Below are 17,473 nucleotides of genomic sequence, written 5' to 3' on the forward strand. Positions count from 1 at the left end.
ATGATACCTAAGCCTTGATTAAATAAGAGTTGTTCTGTTTTGCCATTAAAATAAAAAAAGTAGACATCGATCTGTCAGAAGAGCTTTCCTGCCTCTAGGGACTGCAATCCCAGCAGCTGTGTCCAAGAAACCTGGTGGAGCAAGGACAGTTACACCACCTGTCCATGAGAGACAGGTGCTGCTCCTGCGTCCTCCAGGCTCCTCGGTCTCTGCTCTGTGGCCCCAGCCACCATTTTACAGTGAATTCAGCATAACACAGACAGGTGAAGTGGAGCGTGATAGGTCACTGAGATGGATAAGCAGATCAACTATGTAGTGATTCTGTCTTGGAAGACTTCACTCAGCCTTAAAATACCACTTTGCATTGGCAGGAAGTCCACTTCAATCTCTGTAAGATTTGACTTGCTGAGCACTACATGTCCATATCTTTATTAACCAACAACTCAGAGAAAAGAAAATGTCAATAATGTGGCACAATATGAAAGTACTGACTTTAAATATGTATACTATTAAATACAAAAAAGGGATGCTGTCCAAAACACTAGACAACTATTGGAAAACTTAATCCATAAATATTTTTAAGACTTAATAGTAAGACCTTGTGCTAATATTAATGAGACTATCAACCACTACTGTTATTAACATTAACATCTTGTTACTACAGCATTGAAAGACAATTTGTAATCTTGAGATACTTTTAGTATGTGTCTAAATTCTTTAGGTTTTGCATTTTATTTTACTTAGCAATTAAAACTGATTCACTTTTGAATTTGGTCCACTCTCATAAAGCCAGTTTCATTGTCTGACTTCAGAAGCAGAGACAGCAGTAGTGTCCAAGATGCAAGTTTAAACTCATAAACAGTTTTACTGAAGCTTCACAAGAAAATGTCAAGGAAACATTCTTACCGTGCAGTCAGTGAAATTCATGCCCAACATAAATACACCAGCATTATTAGCAAAATGTATGGAAAGAAATCAGACTGCCAGTGCTAACTTACACAAAGCAAACCAGGAAAACAGCATCACACACAACAACACAGAATCAGACTTTCTCCCTCTCAAGCCTGTAGTTACTTATCTCGTATGTCATGTAATAGACGATATTCCTTCCTTCTAACTTGCTGTTTTCTGGAAGTTGAAAACTAGAGAGAGAAAAAGAGTCATTGCTACTTTTGTTACATGCTTTAAGGAGGCATAAGGATTGAATCTAGTTGGCTAGTTTGCTTTAATATGTTTTTCATAACAACACATATTTATTTCTGCTCTACAGTGCTCTAACCATTTGCTTGAACTGCTAGGGCTTTCTTTCATGCTGTAAGACATACTTTTACTAGCAATATGCATCCTGTATTAATATATTCTACTTAACAAAAATGAAAAAAACTGCTTTGAAAGCATACACATGCCACATTTAACACAGTGACCTTCTGTGCTCTATGATTAGTATTTCAGATTGTTTCTCTTTGTCCTGGTCTTGCTCAGGCCGAGGTGAGGGGGTCCTGCCCCGTGGAAGGGATCCTTGTCCAAAAGTATTCCCAGGAAAGAGATGCAGCCATGTGGGACGGGCAGCCAGTGCTGGGCTGTAATTTTTACTGGAGCTCTTAATGCAGACAGGGTAAGAGCTCTGTAAATAAGCACTGGGAGACAGCATTTTAGAAAAAAACATTGTCTCCATAAAAGTAAGAAAACCATGAAGGGAGAAAATTTTGTAGACAGGGTGAGAGCTGAGGATGACATAAAGCTCAAGGGATGATAAGGAGGAATTAGGCAGAGCTCCCACCATTAGGCACAATGGCTTAAAACCACTATAAGAACTTTCCTTTCTGTATTGAACAAAGTTTTTTCCTTCTAATCCTCCAGGCTCCCAGTCAGATGTGGTGACAGCTGCTCATGCTATGATGCAAGGTCAAAAGAATTTTAAATATGACTTTTTTTAACTCTGGAAAAAGCCTCCACTCTTGAAGGAGCTTTCCTTTCTTGACACCTAAAACGGTTGGTTGCTGCACAGTTTGCACAGCTGTGAAGGTCTCGATTTGAGACATGTTTTAGACAGCTACTCACTCACTGCCAGTGGGCAGAAACAGAGGAAGCAATGAATTTCGAAGAAAACAAACAACAATAAACTTCAGCTTCTACTTCTAATGTATTGTTACACCAGTATTTGGGCTTAAATGTCACTAAAGTGGATAGACATAAATGCTACCTTCATGTCAGAGAATGAGAAATGTAAGAAATAATTAGGCTCATTCTCTAGCAAACATCACGTACAATAAGAAAACTCTCATTAACAAAACACTTCTGTTTGTCACATATTGCCTCAAACTGGCAGCCGCAGAGAAGAAATACAGCCTATTAGGGAAGAAAGACATCCTCGACAAATCTTTCTCCAGAATCCAATCTCAGAGCTTTCAAGCAAACACTCAGTCTTTCAGACTTAAAAAAAAAAAAAAAAAATAAAAAAAGCAGCAGAGGACTGAATTCAACCAGATCTTGCGAGAATCAGAAATGCAAAAGCTATCAGCCTGCCCCCAGAAGGTCTGCAAGAAATGTTCTTAATTCCTCAGCCATCGAAGTTTACATCCAGTATGTGATGCACATTCTGCAGCATACTAGAGGTCCTTGGAGAGTGTATGTGGGTAAAACCTGTCAACATCTATGTTCCAGAATGAACTCCAAGAATTATAAATAAAAAAGCAGTTAACATTCACCATTGTAAATCAATAACTTCCTCTCATATCTCAGTCCCAACTGATTTACAGAATATTTAGGTTTAAATATTATTATTACTATTTTTATACAATTTAGTATTAAATAGTACAGAATAAATAGAGACATTCGGTTTATGCTTATTACAATTCCCTCAGCATCTCACCTCCTGCTGCCTTGTTCCTGTTCTGCAAATGGTTTTTCTTTGTTTTAATCTGTCAACTCACCTGCAACTGAAACTGTCTGGTAGCATCACTTCTCCCACAAGTGGCCTAATTCATTAACATAATTACAGATTACTTCTTCTTTTGTTTGGCTACTTCAAAACGACTGGCTGAACTTGACTTGTTTTACAGCACAGTTCCGTTCTGAAGGAACAGGCAGTGGGGTGAGGAATGACTAGCTCTGGAAGGGTGAAACACTCCTAGGTCTGTTTTGATACTGGGACAGATATATCAGCAGGCTGGGAATAATGGTTTCCAGTGCTATCTGCATCAGACTTGCTGAAATGCATGCATACTGGAAAGCTTGACCATGTCTTATATCACTTAATTTAACCACATATATTGCCTGCCTTTACAGTCCTTCCTTCTTTTCCAAGCCTGACTATCAGAGCTACAACACAAGTGATATCAAAAAAGTGAGAAACTGAAGTACATTGCACAGTCACCAGAAAATAAATAGTGGGCTCCATCAGTGGGGTGTCAGGGAGAAGGAAACAAAAACCTCCAGCTGAACAGCTACCTGCTGACACTCCTACCTTGCTCAGGGAAAGAAGCTGATGGATATTCTCAAATATTTGACCACACACACACTCAGTTACCTAATGAAAGTCACACAAAAGACCCCAGCTCTTTGATAGCATATGCTATAGTATATGGGATATACAAAAGATAGCCATGAAACTTAGCCAACCTATAAAGATGACCCAGTCCCTTCTCAGAAGCACTGGTAGTCTCCAAGATGAGCATAATGAATAGAAGCTTCCAACTTCTACCCTTATTTCTGCTGCTGTGCCACCTCATTAAGGCCAGATCAAACCTGAATTTATCTGAATGCTGCCCAGTGTTTCTTCTATACCTGTACTGCTCCTTTTTTAATTTTTTGGGATCATATTAAGTTTCCTGACAACCACCTATGCTTTCACCTGTGATACACACTGAAAAAACCATATTTTATATAACAAGCAATGGCAAAAGGCATCGTATAGGGGTTTCTTTGACGACCACCACCTCTCTTGAAATAAGAAAAAGATGCTCTCCAGAGCATTGCCAGCAAAGTCCATGTCGTGAGTAGGGTGACAGCTGGAATTCCTGTGGCAGTTCTATTTTGAAAACATGTTCGATGGGAATGCCTCTGCTGCTGCCAGCACAGGCTGCTGCTTTCTGTGTTAGGCACAAAAAAATCAAAGAAAATGCAAAATAATTTTTCAGAACTTCAAAAAAACACTTCCTTTTGATGATTTTTTGTTTTCAAGCACTGAAGACAGATGTTATTTAATTCGACTTCCTTCACTTACATTTGTTGTTATGAAATATTTCTGTTTGAGTATGATCATCAGAGTCAGGTCCCTACTGTGGAATGGGCCCAACAAATACATGCAACACACAGCCCCTGTTGCACAAAATTGACTCTTTGAGATAAGAGATTTAAGGAGAGTGACTGAGTATTTAAACCAAATAAGCATTACTCTCCTTACCCACAGAAATCATAAACAGTAGCTTCTTTCATTTGTCCTACGTTATTCATTGTTTTCATACAAAGATGAGTATTTTGGGGAGAGGGTTTTCATCTTGCTGATGAACTGGGGGAGGGATCTTTGCACATAGAGGTAATTATGAAACAACTGTGTGTGTATATATACACATACACACATCTCTATATCTGAATTAAATAAAAAAAGAAGGCAAGTGGGTGCAAAATGAAAGTATCATTGGTAAAACGAAGGTTATGGGTTAGGACAGAAGAAGGTAACAGAGAGGAGCAGAACTCGGAAGGGCATCAAAATGAAGACAAGAAGCTTAAAATTTGCATGCTGAAATGGGAGAGAAACATCAGGTAGGAATGTGCCCAAAGTGACAGGCAAGGAGACAAGCTTAGAAACTACACACCATGAGGACTATGCATTGATTTGATGGAGCTTGAAGGTAAAGTTCAACAGCAGAGTTCTGGCTGAGCTCATAATCCTCAGTGCTGAAAAGATTCATCCACTTTCCACATTCTTATTCCTTGCTGCTGCCTCTTGCTTTGCAGTGGCTCTTGTTGGACCTCACGGTCAAAATATTCAACTCACTAAAAAGGCAGAAAACTAATCCAGCAACAAACAGTGGAGAGCTTTCTGTCAGGCTGAACCCAGGATCTGGCAGCTGGCAGAATGGGTCAAGGGAGGGGAAGGAATCAGGCTGGGAGCAGGCAGGAGAAACATTTTCCCATTTTGGTGCTGAAGAGAGGTAAGACTGGCTTGGCAGTCAGATGTAACTCCATCCTGAGAGGAAGAAGGCTACAGGATTTAAAACAAGATGCTCAGATAAAGATTTTGATAATTTGGGCACAAAGAAAAGGAGGAAACTTGTAAATATGCACCAAATTAATTAATACATGATTGGTGTATACTTTCAAGAGGGACAGAAGACAAAGGTCACAAAGTTTTTAGATTTCTGTAACAAAGCTGACAGCAGAGATGCCAACAGCAGCAGCTAAGTTTTGAGTCTCAAATTTCATAGTTACAGTAAGAGATTAAGAAAAGAAGCTAGAGGGAGAACTGATTAGCATAGGGAAAAGAAAGATGATCATGAGGCAGTCAGGAACTGGTCATTCTAACTGCTTTTATGTTGCCTGTCACTTCAGTATCTCAGGTGGAAATCTGAGGACTGGGTCATAAAACCACAATGGACAAAATTCCTACAATATGTCAATGGGTTGCAGCATAAACACAGATTTGGGAGGCTTTTAAAAACATGAAACTTGTATACATCAATCAAAGGTATTCCTATAATTGTAGATAACCTGGAGCAAAGGACGTGTGTGCCTGGATATTCATTTACTACTCATTCCGAAGTGTGAATGAGTACACCAGTGTATTAATGTATATCAAAAATCATTAACTACTTTACAGCTGATCAATCAGAGCAGGCTGTGATGAACCCAAAGCCCATAAACCAGCCTCAGCCTGCAACATCACCTTGCATGCATTTTGTCTGTTGGTGCTACATAGCACCAGTTGTGCAGCACTGTGTGGCCCTTGGGTTTAAACAGAAGCCACCAGCTACCAAGTGTAAGCCCCAAGCTGCCGACTGTCCCCCACAGCAGTCCAGGTTCCACAGATGAGTTTCCCTCAAGCCATACCCCACACACAGCAACTGCTACACCACAACTCTCAGTTACCCATTTACAGCAGTGTGGTAGACTTGGAAAACTTTAAGGTCTAGAGACAGAGTGATACAAGTTATGTGAAAATAAATGATCTCACTGACAACCGTGCTTCTAATCACAAGCCTTTAAATTTGAATATTTTGAATAATTCTTTGCAGGATATCAAGATCATCAGATCAGCTGAATGGCAGCTGCAGGGTCTCTGCTGAGGAATTCCCAATTATCTCATGGAGCATGACTGCAGGGGGAGCGGGTGAATAATAGTAACCTCTGCTTTCCCTTTGTATTTGATATAAGATCTTTTTATGTCTTCTGAGACTTCACAGTGATGCATAAGCAGAATGACATCAGCAGAGAGAATTCAAACACTAAATATTTTTGAGTAATCACTGAACCTGTACTGCCTAACTGCAGACAGGTTTTATGGTTTGTTTGTTTGTCTGACTATATCAAAAAGGTCTGACCTCCCACAGGAGGCTTGCCCCTACTACGCCTTATCTGCTCTAAGTTTTTCTTGTTTGCTTACTGTAGTGCTTTCAGGGGTTGTTTTTGTGTTCTGTTGTTTTTTAAACACAGACAACATCTGGGTTTGCCTTTGAATGCAGTTCACTTTCCTTTGCACGAAGTCAAACAACATCCATCACCTCTCTCACAGAATGAAGTATCAGACTCTGCTAATCAGAGCTGACTCTGAAGGGTCAGGCCCAGATGCTGCCCGGTGCCAAACTAGTGTTAGTGAGGAGTGTGAGCTTCATGAGTCAGAGAGCAGGATGCACTTTGGATAGAAACACACTTGACTGCAAGATATAGACCAGGAAAGCCTGATGTCCCTCCATCAGATTGCATCACTTCAGCATGGAGAAAGACCCAATATCTCAGTGATAATCCTACTGAGATTTTAGGGGCTCACTTAAGCAGGTTTGTGAGGTTCTTTAGGAATGTCCAGCTAAAGTCTTTTTTTTTTTTTTAATTATTTGGACTGAGTGTGAACCTCAGCCTGTGGCCTGTGCAGCAAAACAAGAAAATAAGGCAAAAAGGAGCAGGTAGGTTGTGAGGAGGAATTAAAGCAATGGTTCAGTGGACCGAGCAATCTCATTTCTTGGACTTAAATACCTTTTTGTTATGTCAACTTGTTTGATAAAATTGTATGAAAAATAACAAAGTCTATGAGAAAGTAAGAGCTCTGCAGGATACTGGTAGGTCTCACAAGGTGATTGATCATGGCATCTGTTAAATCTCTGGGTACTGAGTCCATGCTCCTCCGAGCCTCACAGTGGGGAAAAAGCATATGAAAATGGGTCTGTGTTATACATGGCATCTACTGATGCCATGTCTCACTGACTGCTACTTCAAAGTCAAGAAAAACATCAGTCCAAAACCTATGAAGATTAATAGAAACTTTCCAGCATATTGGTTCAACCTGCTGTTGCTGGGGAGGGAATCAGTTTGGAAAAAAAATGGGTAATTTTTTTCACTCATCTTCAAAAATTTGGATTAATTTTAATCCTTTCAGTAACACATTCAGCGGACTTAAAAACTATGTCTCATGTCTATTTTTGACAGAGGCAAAAGATAAGCCAGATCTTCTCAAAAATTAATTTCAGGAATCTATAGAGTATAGGCTTAGTACTCACAAACTAAGTAATGTGCAAGAGCAAATAACACAAATGGGAGTTTTACAGATACAGGTTTGGAGCTCAACCTGCATAAATGTCTCATTCTTTATTACCTGGGCATTTGTATTCCTGCTGGGAAGACACTGGAGAAGCAGCAGTTACTGGGAGCAGGCTCCTGCAACACACACCAGCACAGCATTGCAGGGACTAACCTCAGTTTTCATCCTGGCTTTCTGCTGTCACACCAAAGGCATTTTCCTCTGAAGATTAATCAGCTCACTCTACACATTCATTGCTAATTTTGGCATCTACTTCTGACTGTGCAGATATTGTTCTCCAACAGGAAAAGGAGAAATAAACATCTGCTTTCCAGGACAGCAGTTTGGTCTTTGCTTCTCTTTCCCTTACTTCTAGCCTGAGTAATACTACACTACCTGTAGGAGTGAGTGTAGGGAAGTGCTAGGAGGTCATAACAACAGTTTAGTGCACACAGTCTGCTGACACCTTCCTATACAGTGGGTAATTTCTCAAGGTACCAGTCACTACTGATATGTTATTACCTGCTGCCACCAAGGACACAAGCTCATTGCACTCTGAGGATAACTTTTAACTCACAAGTATATCTTTGGCTTGGCCTTTTGTAGTTTATTTCTTTCTGACTCGGATATAAGTGTGCTGCCCATGCATTTATACAGCTCCCCTTGCTGCTAGAATCAATATATTACCATTGCAACAGCACGAGCACCATCAGTCACATTAAAGAGGTATTTAAAATCCCCAAAGGCTTCCCTGAGCAAAGCCCTCTGAGTACCCATGTTTGCGGGAAGGATGGTGCCTCTTTCAAGGTGCCATTTTCAAGTGCCTGTACAATCTTCATTCTGCAAAGGTGCCAGAGTGAATAAAATGCACTGTACCATCACCAGGAAAAAAAAAAGACAGATGCAAGTAGAGCTCAAATTGCACAACCACATGGTGATCTTGTCACAGGATTTCTGCAACGCCAAGTGCTTATTATCTCCCTAAACAGACATCACTGCACAGCCCCAAGCCTTCCTTACAGTGCACTGCCCAGTCTTTGCACCAGGTGCAGTATTAGCCATTTGCTTATTAAAAAATTTGTGAATATTTGCTTTTTCTTCCTCAATAACCCTGAGCTGAGCAGATAACACTACCCATTTCACAGTGAGTTTGTGAAGCAGAGGATGATAAAGGACAAAACTGCTGAGAGTACACTAATTTGTAGATTCCTGACCAGAGATTCAAGAACCTCCCTTGCCAGTGAATTTTGCACTTTGTAGAGGATTTGCACATCCAAACCAGACATTGCAGGGACTGCAGTGCTTTGTGTGAGCACTCAACATCTCTGTTACACACAGGTTCGAATCTGGACATTCAGAAACAGTTTGGTTTTGAGACAATTGCCTGGGATTGTACAATAGTAGTTACATAATAACAATCACACACAGTGTTAGAAATATTGAAACCAGACCTTCCAACTCAGCTCTTCCCATTGTGAAAACAGATTAATGATACTGATTTGACAGATTCTTCCTTCAGCCTGGGCTGCGTGCTGTAGCCATGCTATCAGCCCTCACTTTCCATGTATCTATGTCCATCTCTATGCTCTACCACACTGTTTTCCCCATGGATATAGCAGTAGGAGTCCTAGTAGGCAGGACAGAAAGCTGAAGGCTGTCGATGCACTCACTGTTTTGTAACAATAATGCAAATAGCTCTTTGTAGCTTATTTTGGAAAGTAAGATGAAAGTCTGACCTCAGCAAGCTAAATTTACTTTTGCATCTTCTAAAGTACAAAAACAGATCTCCCAGAAGTGCTTTGGCATGAATAAGTTGTTTTTTTTTTTAATGAGTTTTGTTCCCCTGAGATGAATATCTCATTTTAAAAATAAATATAAGTAAAGCCAACAAAACAAATCACTATTATAACATGACAGGAAAAGAAAACATGATTCTATGCTATGAAGAACATGAAAAGTTGCTCTAAAAAAAAAAAAAGTTACTGACTTAAGGAAGATTAAATGGCTTTCTAGAGGTGAGAGAACACCTAAGAGTGGTTGCAAAACTCAGCATTAAGATGCCTCTAACACGGTATCTTGATTCCTGAAGTATTAGCCCAGATTAGAGTGTAAGAACATGTTGTATTTCTGCCAGTAATATCCCTGTCTCCAGCCCTTTTCAGAGATTTCTTAGGCTGCATGTGGCTTCTTTGGTATCAGTACCCCTTCACAGATTTACATGAACTTGTCTGGTCTCCTCCTGAGCCACAAGAACATTTAGCAGTCACAACATCCTTTAGGCAAAGCGTCTAACGACTCAATTACCCATTCTATGAAAATCCACTTTGTTTTACGATTTATTGGTTTTAGCCTGACTCCTGCTAGCTTCATCTGGTGTCCCACAGTTCTTTCATGAAAAAAAAGACAGTGAACTTGATCCCTGCTCATCATTTCCACATCATTCACAACTATGACCTTTATCAAGTTCTCCTCTGCTCCCCCCTCTTCCCTAATTCCTGTCTCAAATCTGTCCTTTCCACTTCAGAGCCGTGGGCAGGTACAACATGGTGGCTCTCCAACACAGCAAGGCTTGGCCAGGCAGGTTCTGTGCCTGGCATGGTGGGAGTCACTTTTTCATTAAGACCAGCCCTTTAAAGGATAAGAGTTTATGAGCACTGCCTCGTCCTAATTGCATTATTCCATTAGCTCAAGCAACAGAGCCTTATCTTGCAGTAATCGAGGCAGCAGCAGCCTGAGCTTTGTGAGGATTACTGCCCTTAGCCCTGGGAGGAACATGTTACGTCTGTCAGCTCAGCATCCTCTTCCTACACGTCCAACCCCCACAAACAAAGTCAATCCCAATAAGCCCCCTCTTCTTACAGCATCATGAGTAATTGATTTCCCACAGCTGCTCCTGGGTCTTGTTCAAACTGACATTCTCTGAATGTTCAGAGAAATTGCAAGGTCTTTTCCTGGCAACTTTTGGGCCCTGCCTTGTTTTCTCCCTTGTACCATTTCCTGTGGCCAAGCTCCTAGCACAGCATTCATCTACATAAGTGTAGGTATCATACCTAATCACTCAAGTGGTATCTTACCTAATCACTCAACCTCTCACAGTGGTAGAGATCCAGCCAGTAGCATCTCTGGAGCATTTCTTCTCTGTAAAGAGCCAGAATAGCTCAGAGGAAACCACAAAGTACCTACTTTTTCCTATTGACTATACAAGAAAGAAGATGAGTAGCTCAGGTGCAAACATTTACACCCTAGACTTCTAAAGTTAGACATCCCATGACATCAAAAAAGGATTATATATGCTGTGAAAGAATGGAATTTTTTTCCAGATAAAAGGATATATTAATTCAACAAACACTAACCTACCAATTCCTAAACACTGAGTTTCAAAGTTTGTTATTAAATGCAAAATTGCTTATGATTATAAACTGTCTACTCAATAAAACAAAACATAAGTCATTAAACAAGAAGCCTTTGCTTTTAAATAGATTTAGAAAATAATTGAGTGCTCTAAAACAACTGCAACTATTCTGTAGCCTATTTAGAAAGACACAAACAGGGTAATTTCATTTAAGACAACTAATCTAAATTCTTTTTGATCTTGCATTTAATATCTGCAAAGGACAAAGAAAAAAAGCTTCCCAGAGCTCTGTGGATGTTCTCCAGCATCTCAGTCAAAATATATTAGAAATAGTAAAGTTCTTCTAGTTCACTGAATTCTGCACTTGCCAAATGTCTCTGAGTTGTATTTCTTCCTATTCATTACATTCTAGTTTTAAATATCAAAAATGTTGGGATGCTGCTAAATAGTTAGAAATCATGGTAAGGAAGGCTTTCCTCATGTTCAGCTTGAAATTTAGTTCACCCAACCATCCCTTGTAGCTTTTTTATGTCTCCAGATTGTCTCCCTTCTTGTTTATATTCATCAAACGTTTTTAAACCAAAGCATATCCCTTGAAACCCTGAGACGCTCCCAGAGACCATCTACAGTCCTACAGCTCTTCTGTCAAGTTGCTCTGGGCTCACATGCCAACCTCTCGTGCTCTTGCAGCCGACAGTCACAGCAGCAGAGCCGCGCTGAGGGGACAACCCTTCCTGGCAAGGCTGCACCTAAGTGAGAAATCCTACAACAGCTAAGCCAGGGAGAGAGCTTTGGTTCACATTAATGGTACCTTAGCATGGTTCCAGAAGCAGGATGGGTTCAGGCACCATCATGGAGTCTTCATCCACAGCAAGAACTAACATACTCACTGTCTGGGTTTTTTTGGCATGCTGGCAGCTGATATTAGAGGCTAAGCCTGACTCACTGTCACCTTCTCCAGCTGCTAGGGCAGCCACCATGGCTTTCTTCTGCTCATGGAAACATCCTGAGGAGTAAAGGCACTCAGGAGTTGCCACCACACTCCAAGCCACCCACAGGTATGTGGCAGAGCAAGGTCATTCATTATTGCAGTACCTGGTAGATGTTTCTTATCAAACCTTCATGATTTGCCTAATTAGTTTTGGATTAAAGCCTGTAGGCCAAATTCTCTCCTCTACTTACGTGTTTCCTTTTGAGAAGGAGAATGCATATGAAGCTGGCCTGGCAAATCTAATGGTATTCATCCTGTCATCCAGCTTCATTCTATTTTCTTTTTTACTCCTCTCACATAAGATTTCATACTCTCATGCAATTTTATGCATGTTTATTTCATTATATTATACTTCATCTTCTGAGTATAATCACTGGCCTCAGTCCCATGAACTAGATGCAGTTTACCCATAATTAAAGTAATTCCTCACCTGCAAGGTTCCATACAGCACAGTGGAGAGTACCATTAGTTGGAACAGCCTGAAATGTAAACAGTGCTGTCCCATCCCACCACATATTCTCAGACAGTTTCATACAACTTCAGCAATCTAGTCTCCCACTGGGGAACCTACTGTTACTAATGTTACCATTTTTGCTGAAAAGGGATGCAGGTGCCATTGAATTGCTGCCAAAGAGAGAAGTCAGAAGATAAGGCCGTGCTCCTAAAGATTTTCCAATCTATTTCTAATAGTTTGCAGACTGGATCCCAGTGAAGATGCACATACTATTGTCTCTTAACACTGCTAAATGTGTCTGTGCACAGAAGGCCAGTGCAAGCAAACAAGATGCCTGAGAGGAAATGCTAATCCAGGGAAATCCAGAGCAGACACATGGGTGCAATTGTAGATGAAAATGTGTATTTGGGTGGAAAGGCCAAAAAGTTCGTCACGGGTTGCGAAGAAGAGATGAGCATGAAGTTTCCTAATAACCTGAAGGGAGAAAAGAGAGAACATATGACTAGAGAGGGGTAGTGAAAAGAGCTGCCAGGTAGCTGGGACTGGCAGTGGAAGGAGAAAGGGGCGAATACACTCATGGTCAGCTCATGCACAGAGATCTACAAGGAGTCCTGGAATAAATTCTTTGTTACAGCTTCCAACTAATATCAAGCAAAGCATCCAACTAGAACAGGCTGTTCTCTTGCCAGTTCCCTGTGGCACCCCAGTCTAAGACTTTGCTGGTTTTGTGTGTGTGCGTGTGTGTTTTTGTTTTAATAATCGTGTAAGAGGATTTCAGATAGTTTTCCCCTGGTGCTTTCACTCCATTTAGCATTGTGAAAATCTCCTCTGCTTTGTAGTTTAGCTCTGCCTAGGGTTTGTATTTTGCACGCTCTGATTGAATGAGGGCACTAATCCAACAGTGGGGTTGCCCATGAAAACTTGTTCAAGACCTTTGCTGCATGTTATCAAGAAAAAAATAAATCCCTGCATCTCACAGAGATGGAGACTGACTTTATTAGGTCAAGGTTTATTCAAAATTAAAATGTTGTGCCATATTATCAAGCCAAACCCAATAGTCACAAAATCTGTGATCCTGAAATTTCACACGCAGAAGCATCCTACTTTTTTGGTTTCCCAATGTTCCGGATAGGTGATGTCTCACCTCTGTGCGTGCCAGAACTGCCTCAGTCTCAGCAGGGCTGAACAGCTCAGCACTGCAGCCTGAGCAGGCTCCAGAACCTCCTCATGTCCCCTAAGGGGTTCTGTCTGAAGGGTGTTTTCAGAACACACAATAAGATTAGGAGCCCCATGAAGTGCACTGATGGCAGATACTTCCTTTTAAAACAGAGCCAAAGGAAGCAGCAACCTTCTCACCTATCCCTTCTACTTAATAACCTGGGGATTAGAGTGCACACCCGGGAAGGAGAAGACCCAGGCTCAGTTCCCTACACTGAGCCCGAGGTAATCCAAAGCAGCCTCTTAGGGGCACCCTACTACAGGTTTGCCTGGGAGCAAACCCTCCCTAATCCTTCTACTGAAGCTACAAGGGAATTCAGGACCCCACCAGGCCAGACTGAAAACACACTCCCATTTCTTGGTTACCTGGGGCAAGTCTTGGTTTTTGCTCCCAGATGAGTCCCTGCATTTCTCCAGATCCACAGCATTGCCCACCACAGTGATGAATCTATGAAAACAAGTATTCTGTAACAGAAATGATTAGAATATCTACATTTACTTACCATGGGATTGCCCTATGTATTTCAAGCAGATTACTGTATCCAGGCATCTTAATACTTACTTCTGCCACAAAAAATAGGAAAAATCCAACCCCAAAAAGACTTTGAAGAAAAAAAAAAAAAGCAAACAGTTTTCAGACGGAAACCTCAAAATAGTAAGGAGGCATTAAGCAGTGCAGCACTAGCCTCCGAATAACAGGATTTATTATACCCATTTTCTACTGTCACATCTTCTCCCTCCCCCCCCACCCCTGATAAGCCACAGCCTGTTTCAAATGGTAAAACAAGTATAGATTCCCTGGCTCCATTCCCAATCCGTTTCTCTGCTTCAGGACTTCTCCCATTCTCTCCTGCTCACTTGGAAATCATATATCAGATCTGCTAACCCATTTCAAAAGGTTTGGGAAAAAAGTTTGGTATCTGCACCTGTAACTCTCATTGCTTTCACCACTTCTAGCTTCTTCCCCACTTCACTCACATGCAACATCCTTAGCTGATGATCCCTTTACTTAAAACAAGGCTTTAAAAACTCACACCCATCAAATACTCCACACAGAACTTGAAGAAAGCAGGTTTGGGATTGAGGAAGCAGCTGACAGGAATACAAGGAATGAGGATATTAAGAGAGGAGTAAATTATGGGGAATCAAACATGAAGTTTCTTGCCCATTACCTGTACTTGTGCTTAGAAACTGCCCAGCTGATGAACTGTAGGTTAGGTTTTTTTCCTGATGCACCACACATCAAAACACAGGATGTATTCCTGCACTGCTAGCTCTGCATCTGTCTATTCCCCCACTTCACACACCCTTAAAGCCCCAAATTGTATCTTTCCCCACCTTTCTAGACCCCTTCTACTATAACAGTGACTTGCCTGTGAACAGTTAACACCCGTCTTGTCTCTCAGCCCTTCTTCTCTTTGTCTTGGCAAGATCAATACCTTTCAAAAGCTGCAGGTGCTCCCCAAACATCCCATTCCTGTGAGAACAGTGATCACCTCCACCCAGGATTCCAGAGGATAAGTGAGGTACATTTTTCTGCAAGATGTGTACATCTTAGCTCCAAAAGGGCATTTGGCTGAGATACAAAGCATCTTCACCTTTTTACCCTTCCACCCAAATTTGCTAAAAGGTTGCAGCTGTCTCCGCAGAAATGCATCCCAGCAGGGTCCTAATGTTCACAGAAACATAAAATATCTTGAGTGGGAAGGGACCCACAAGATAATTGAAGCCCAACTCTTGGCCCTGCACAGGACAGCTCCAAGAACACCAATCCTATTTCCCAAAATCCTAAGAGCATGGCAGCAGTGGGATCCTCTCTTTCCAGCTCTCAAGTGTGTGTGCACAAGTTTCATTCTGTTTTTTTTAGGTCTTGAGCCCTTCGAGCTCTCCTTACCGAGCCCCAGACAGAGCTGCAGCATCTGCTAAATTCTGACTCCACGGTGGAGAGTGTTTCCTCTCCTGAAACATCCTGTTGGGAAAAGCTGTCCCAAGTTGGCTTTGGGACCCGCAGCACCGAGTGAGGTTCCCTCTGCCCAGCTCAGCTGCAGCAGCTACCTCTGCTGGCAGGAGGCTGCAGCAGGGCCTCTGCTCTAGGAAGAGGCTCAAGGACCCCGAATGCCTCATCCTGACCTGGAGAAGCAACACATTTCCATTTCTGCATATTTGCCTTCCCAGTATTTGACCTTTTCAGTGGAATGTATGGTCACGCTGCTCCTCCCCCCCCCCCCCAAGTCAGTATGGCTGGAAAGTCTCTAATAACAGTAAGGAATTCTGCTGTAACACTTTAAGGAAAGCACCCACGTTTCCACACAGCCAGAATTAATTCTGCTGCTGCGGAGCTAACAGGGGAATCACACTGCACTAGTGACTCCAGGGAAGATGAGAACAGCCCACTGCTGGTAATGCCCCAAGCAGGTTTGATGGCTTTCTGCCACCTTCCCCAAACCTTCCCAATCAGCCAATGATTCTGTTCAGTAAAGAAATTAACAATCCCAAATGTGTGAAACCAGTGGAAGGATCTCTCCCTTCCATGCTGCAACTTCTCCTACAAATAGTGATTTCAGAGCAGTTGTTACTGAACATAACTGCTCTAAAATATCTGAGAGCCCTTGCAGCCTCCAGCAGAGTCTGAATACAAAGATGTCTTGTCCCAGATGCTTCCTCCGTCACTGCAGGTGACACCTTGAAAAGGAGTTTGCATTTATGTTGTCCATACTCCAATTAGTACATAGCTAAGTGAGGGTTTTCACAAGCACTTTATACACATAAAAATGAACATTACAACACCCAAAATATTTCTGAGGACAAAAAAAAAAGTTATTTCAAAACATTACTCTCAAGCACATGAAGCACTAATTGACGGTTTGCGGTGGTCTGTAGGAGTGGTATCAAAATGCTAGTCTGCACGGACAGGATTTAATGTGATTTTTAGTTTTATAATTGGTGTTAAGAACAGACACAACCAATAGGAAACTCCTGAAGAAAACTTGGTTTAGGTATCCCAGAGCTCACACGAGTATGACCATAATAAAATCACATTCTAAGGCTGGCTAGGCCAAACCTAGCCAGCACACAGAAGCATACAGAGAAGTCAAAACTTGTGACATTTATTGATAAGCACAGATTTAAAATTTAAAAAAAAGTTTAAAGGTGCTATGTACAATTGCCATCTACAAAATGTACTAGGTAGGCACCAAAGCCTAGAAGGGTATGGCAAGAAAGAATAGCCCCTCTCAGTGAGGTCTGTGCAGCAAGAACAGCCCCTGCAAAGAGAAACAATTCTCCTGTGTCTGGATGTGCAACAGCACAATGTCCATTTAGACAGTGGATGCAAAGCCCAGAGACCACATCAGCCAGAAGTGTGAACTAAACATTCTGCAAAAAACCCCTCCAAAATAAACTTCTTGAAGATCTACTTTTTCAAAGTCTGTGTATTATTTTACAAAACGATTTATAAATGATCCAAAAAAAAGGTAAAAAGCAAATCTGAGCATAAAGAAGCTATTTCACCTGTCATATTTTCATTGTTGTCATTGCATAGGATCCACATAACCTACAGCTTCCTGAGCCACCTCAGATAATACACTTCAGAAGTTTATCTTATACTTCTTGGCGTTTTTATGCAGTGTCTGGTCTTTGTCCCTATGTCAAATTAAGTCCATGCAGATCACACCTTCCTTTGCCCTCTGCAAATCCTCAAGGCCATGTCCTGCTGCCACTTGCAGC

This window comes from Pseudopipra pipra, chromosome 1 (assembly GCF_036250125.1).
Source record: "Pseudopipra pipra isolate bDixPip1 chromosome 1, bDixPip1.hap1, whole genome shotgun sequence".
Classification (NCBI taxonomy): domain Eukaryota; kingdom Metazoa; phylum Chordata; class Aves; order Passeriformes; family Pipridae; genus Pseudopipra; species Pseudopipra pipra.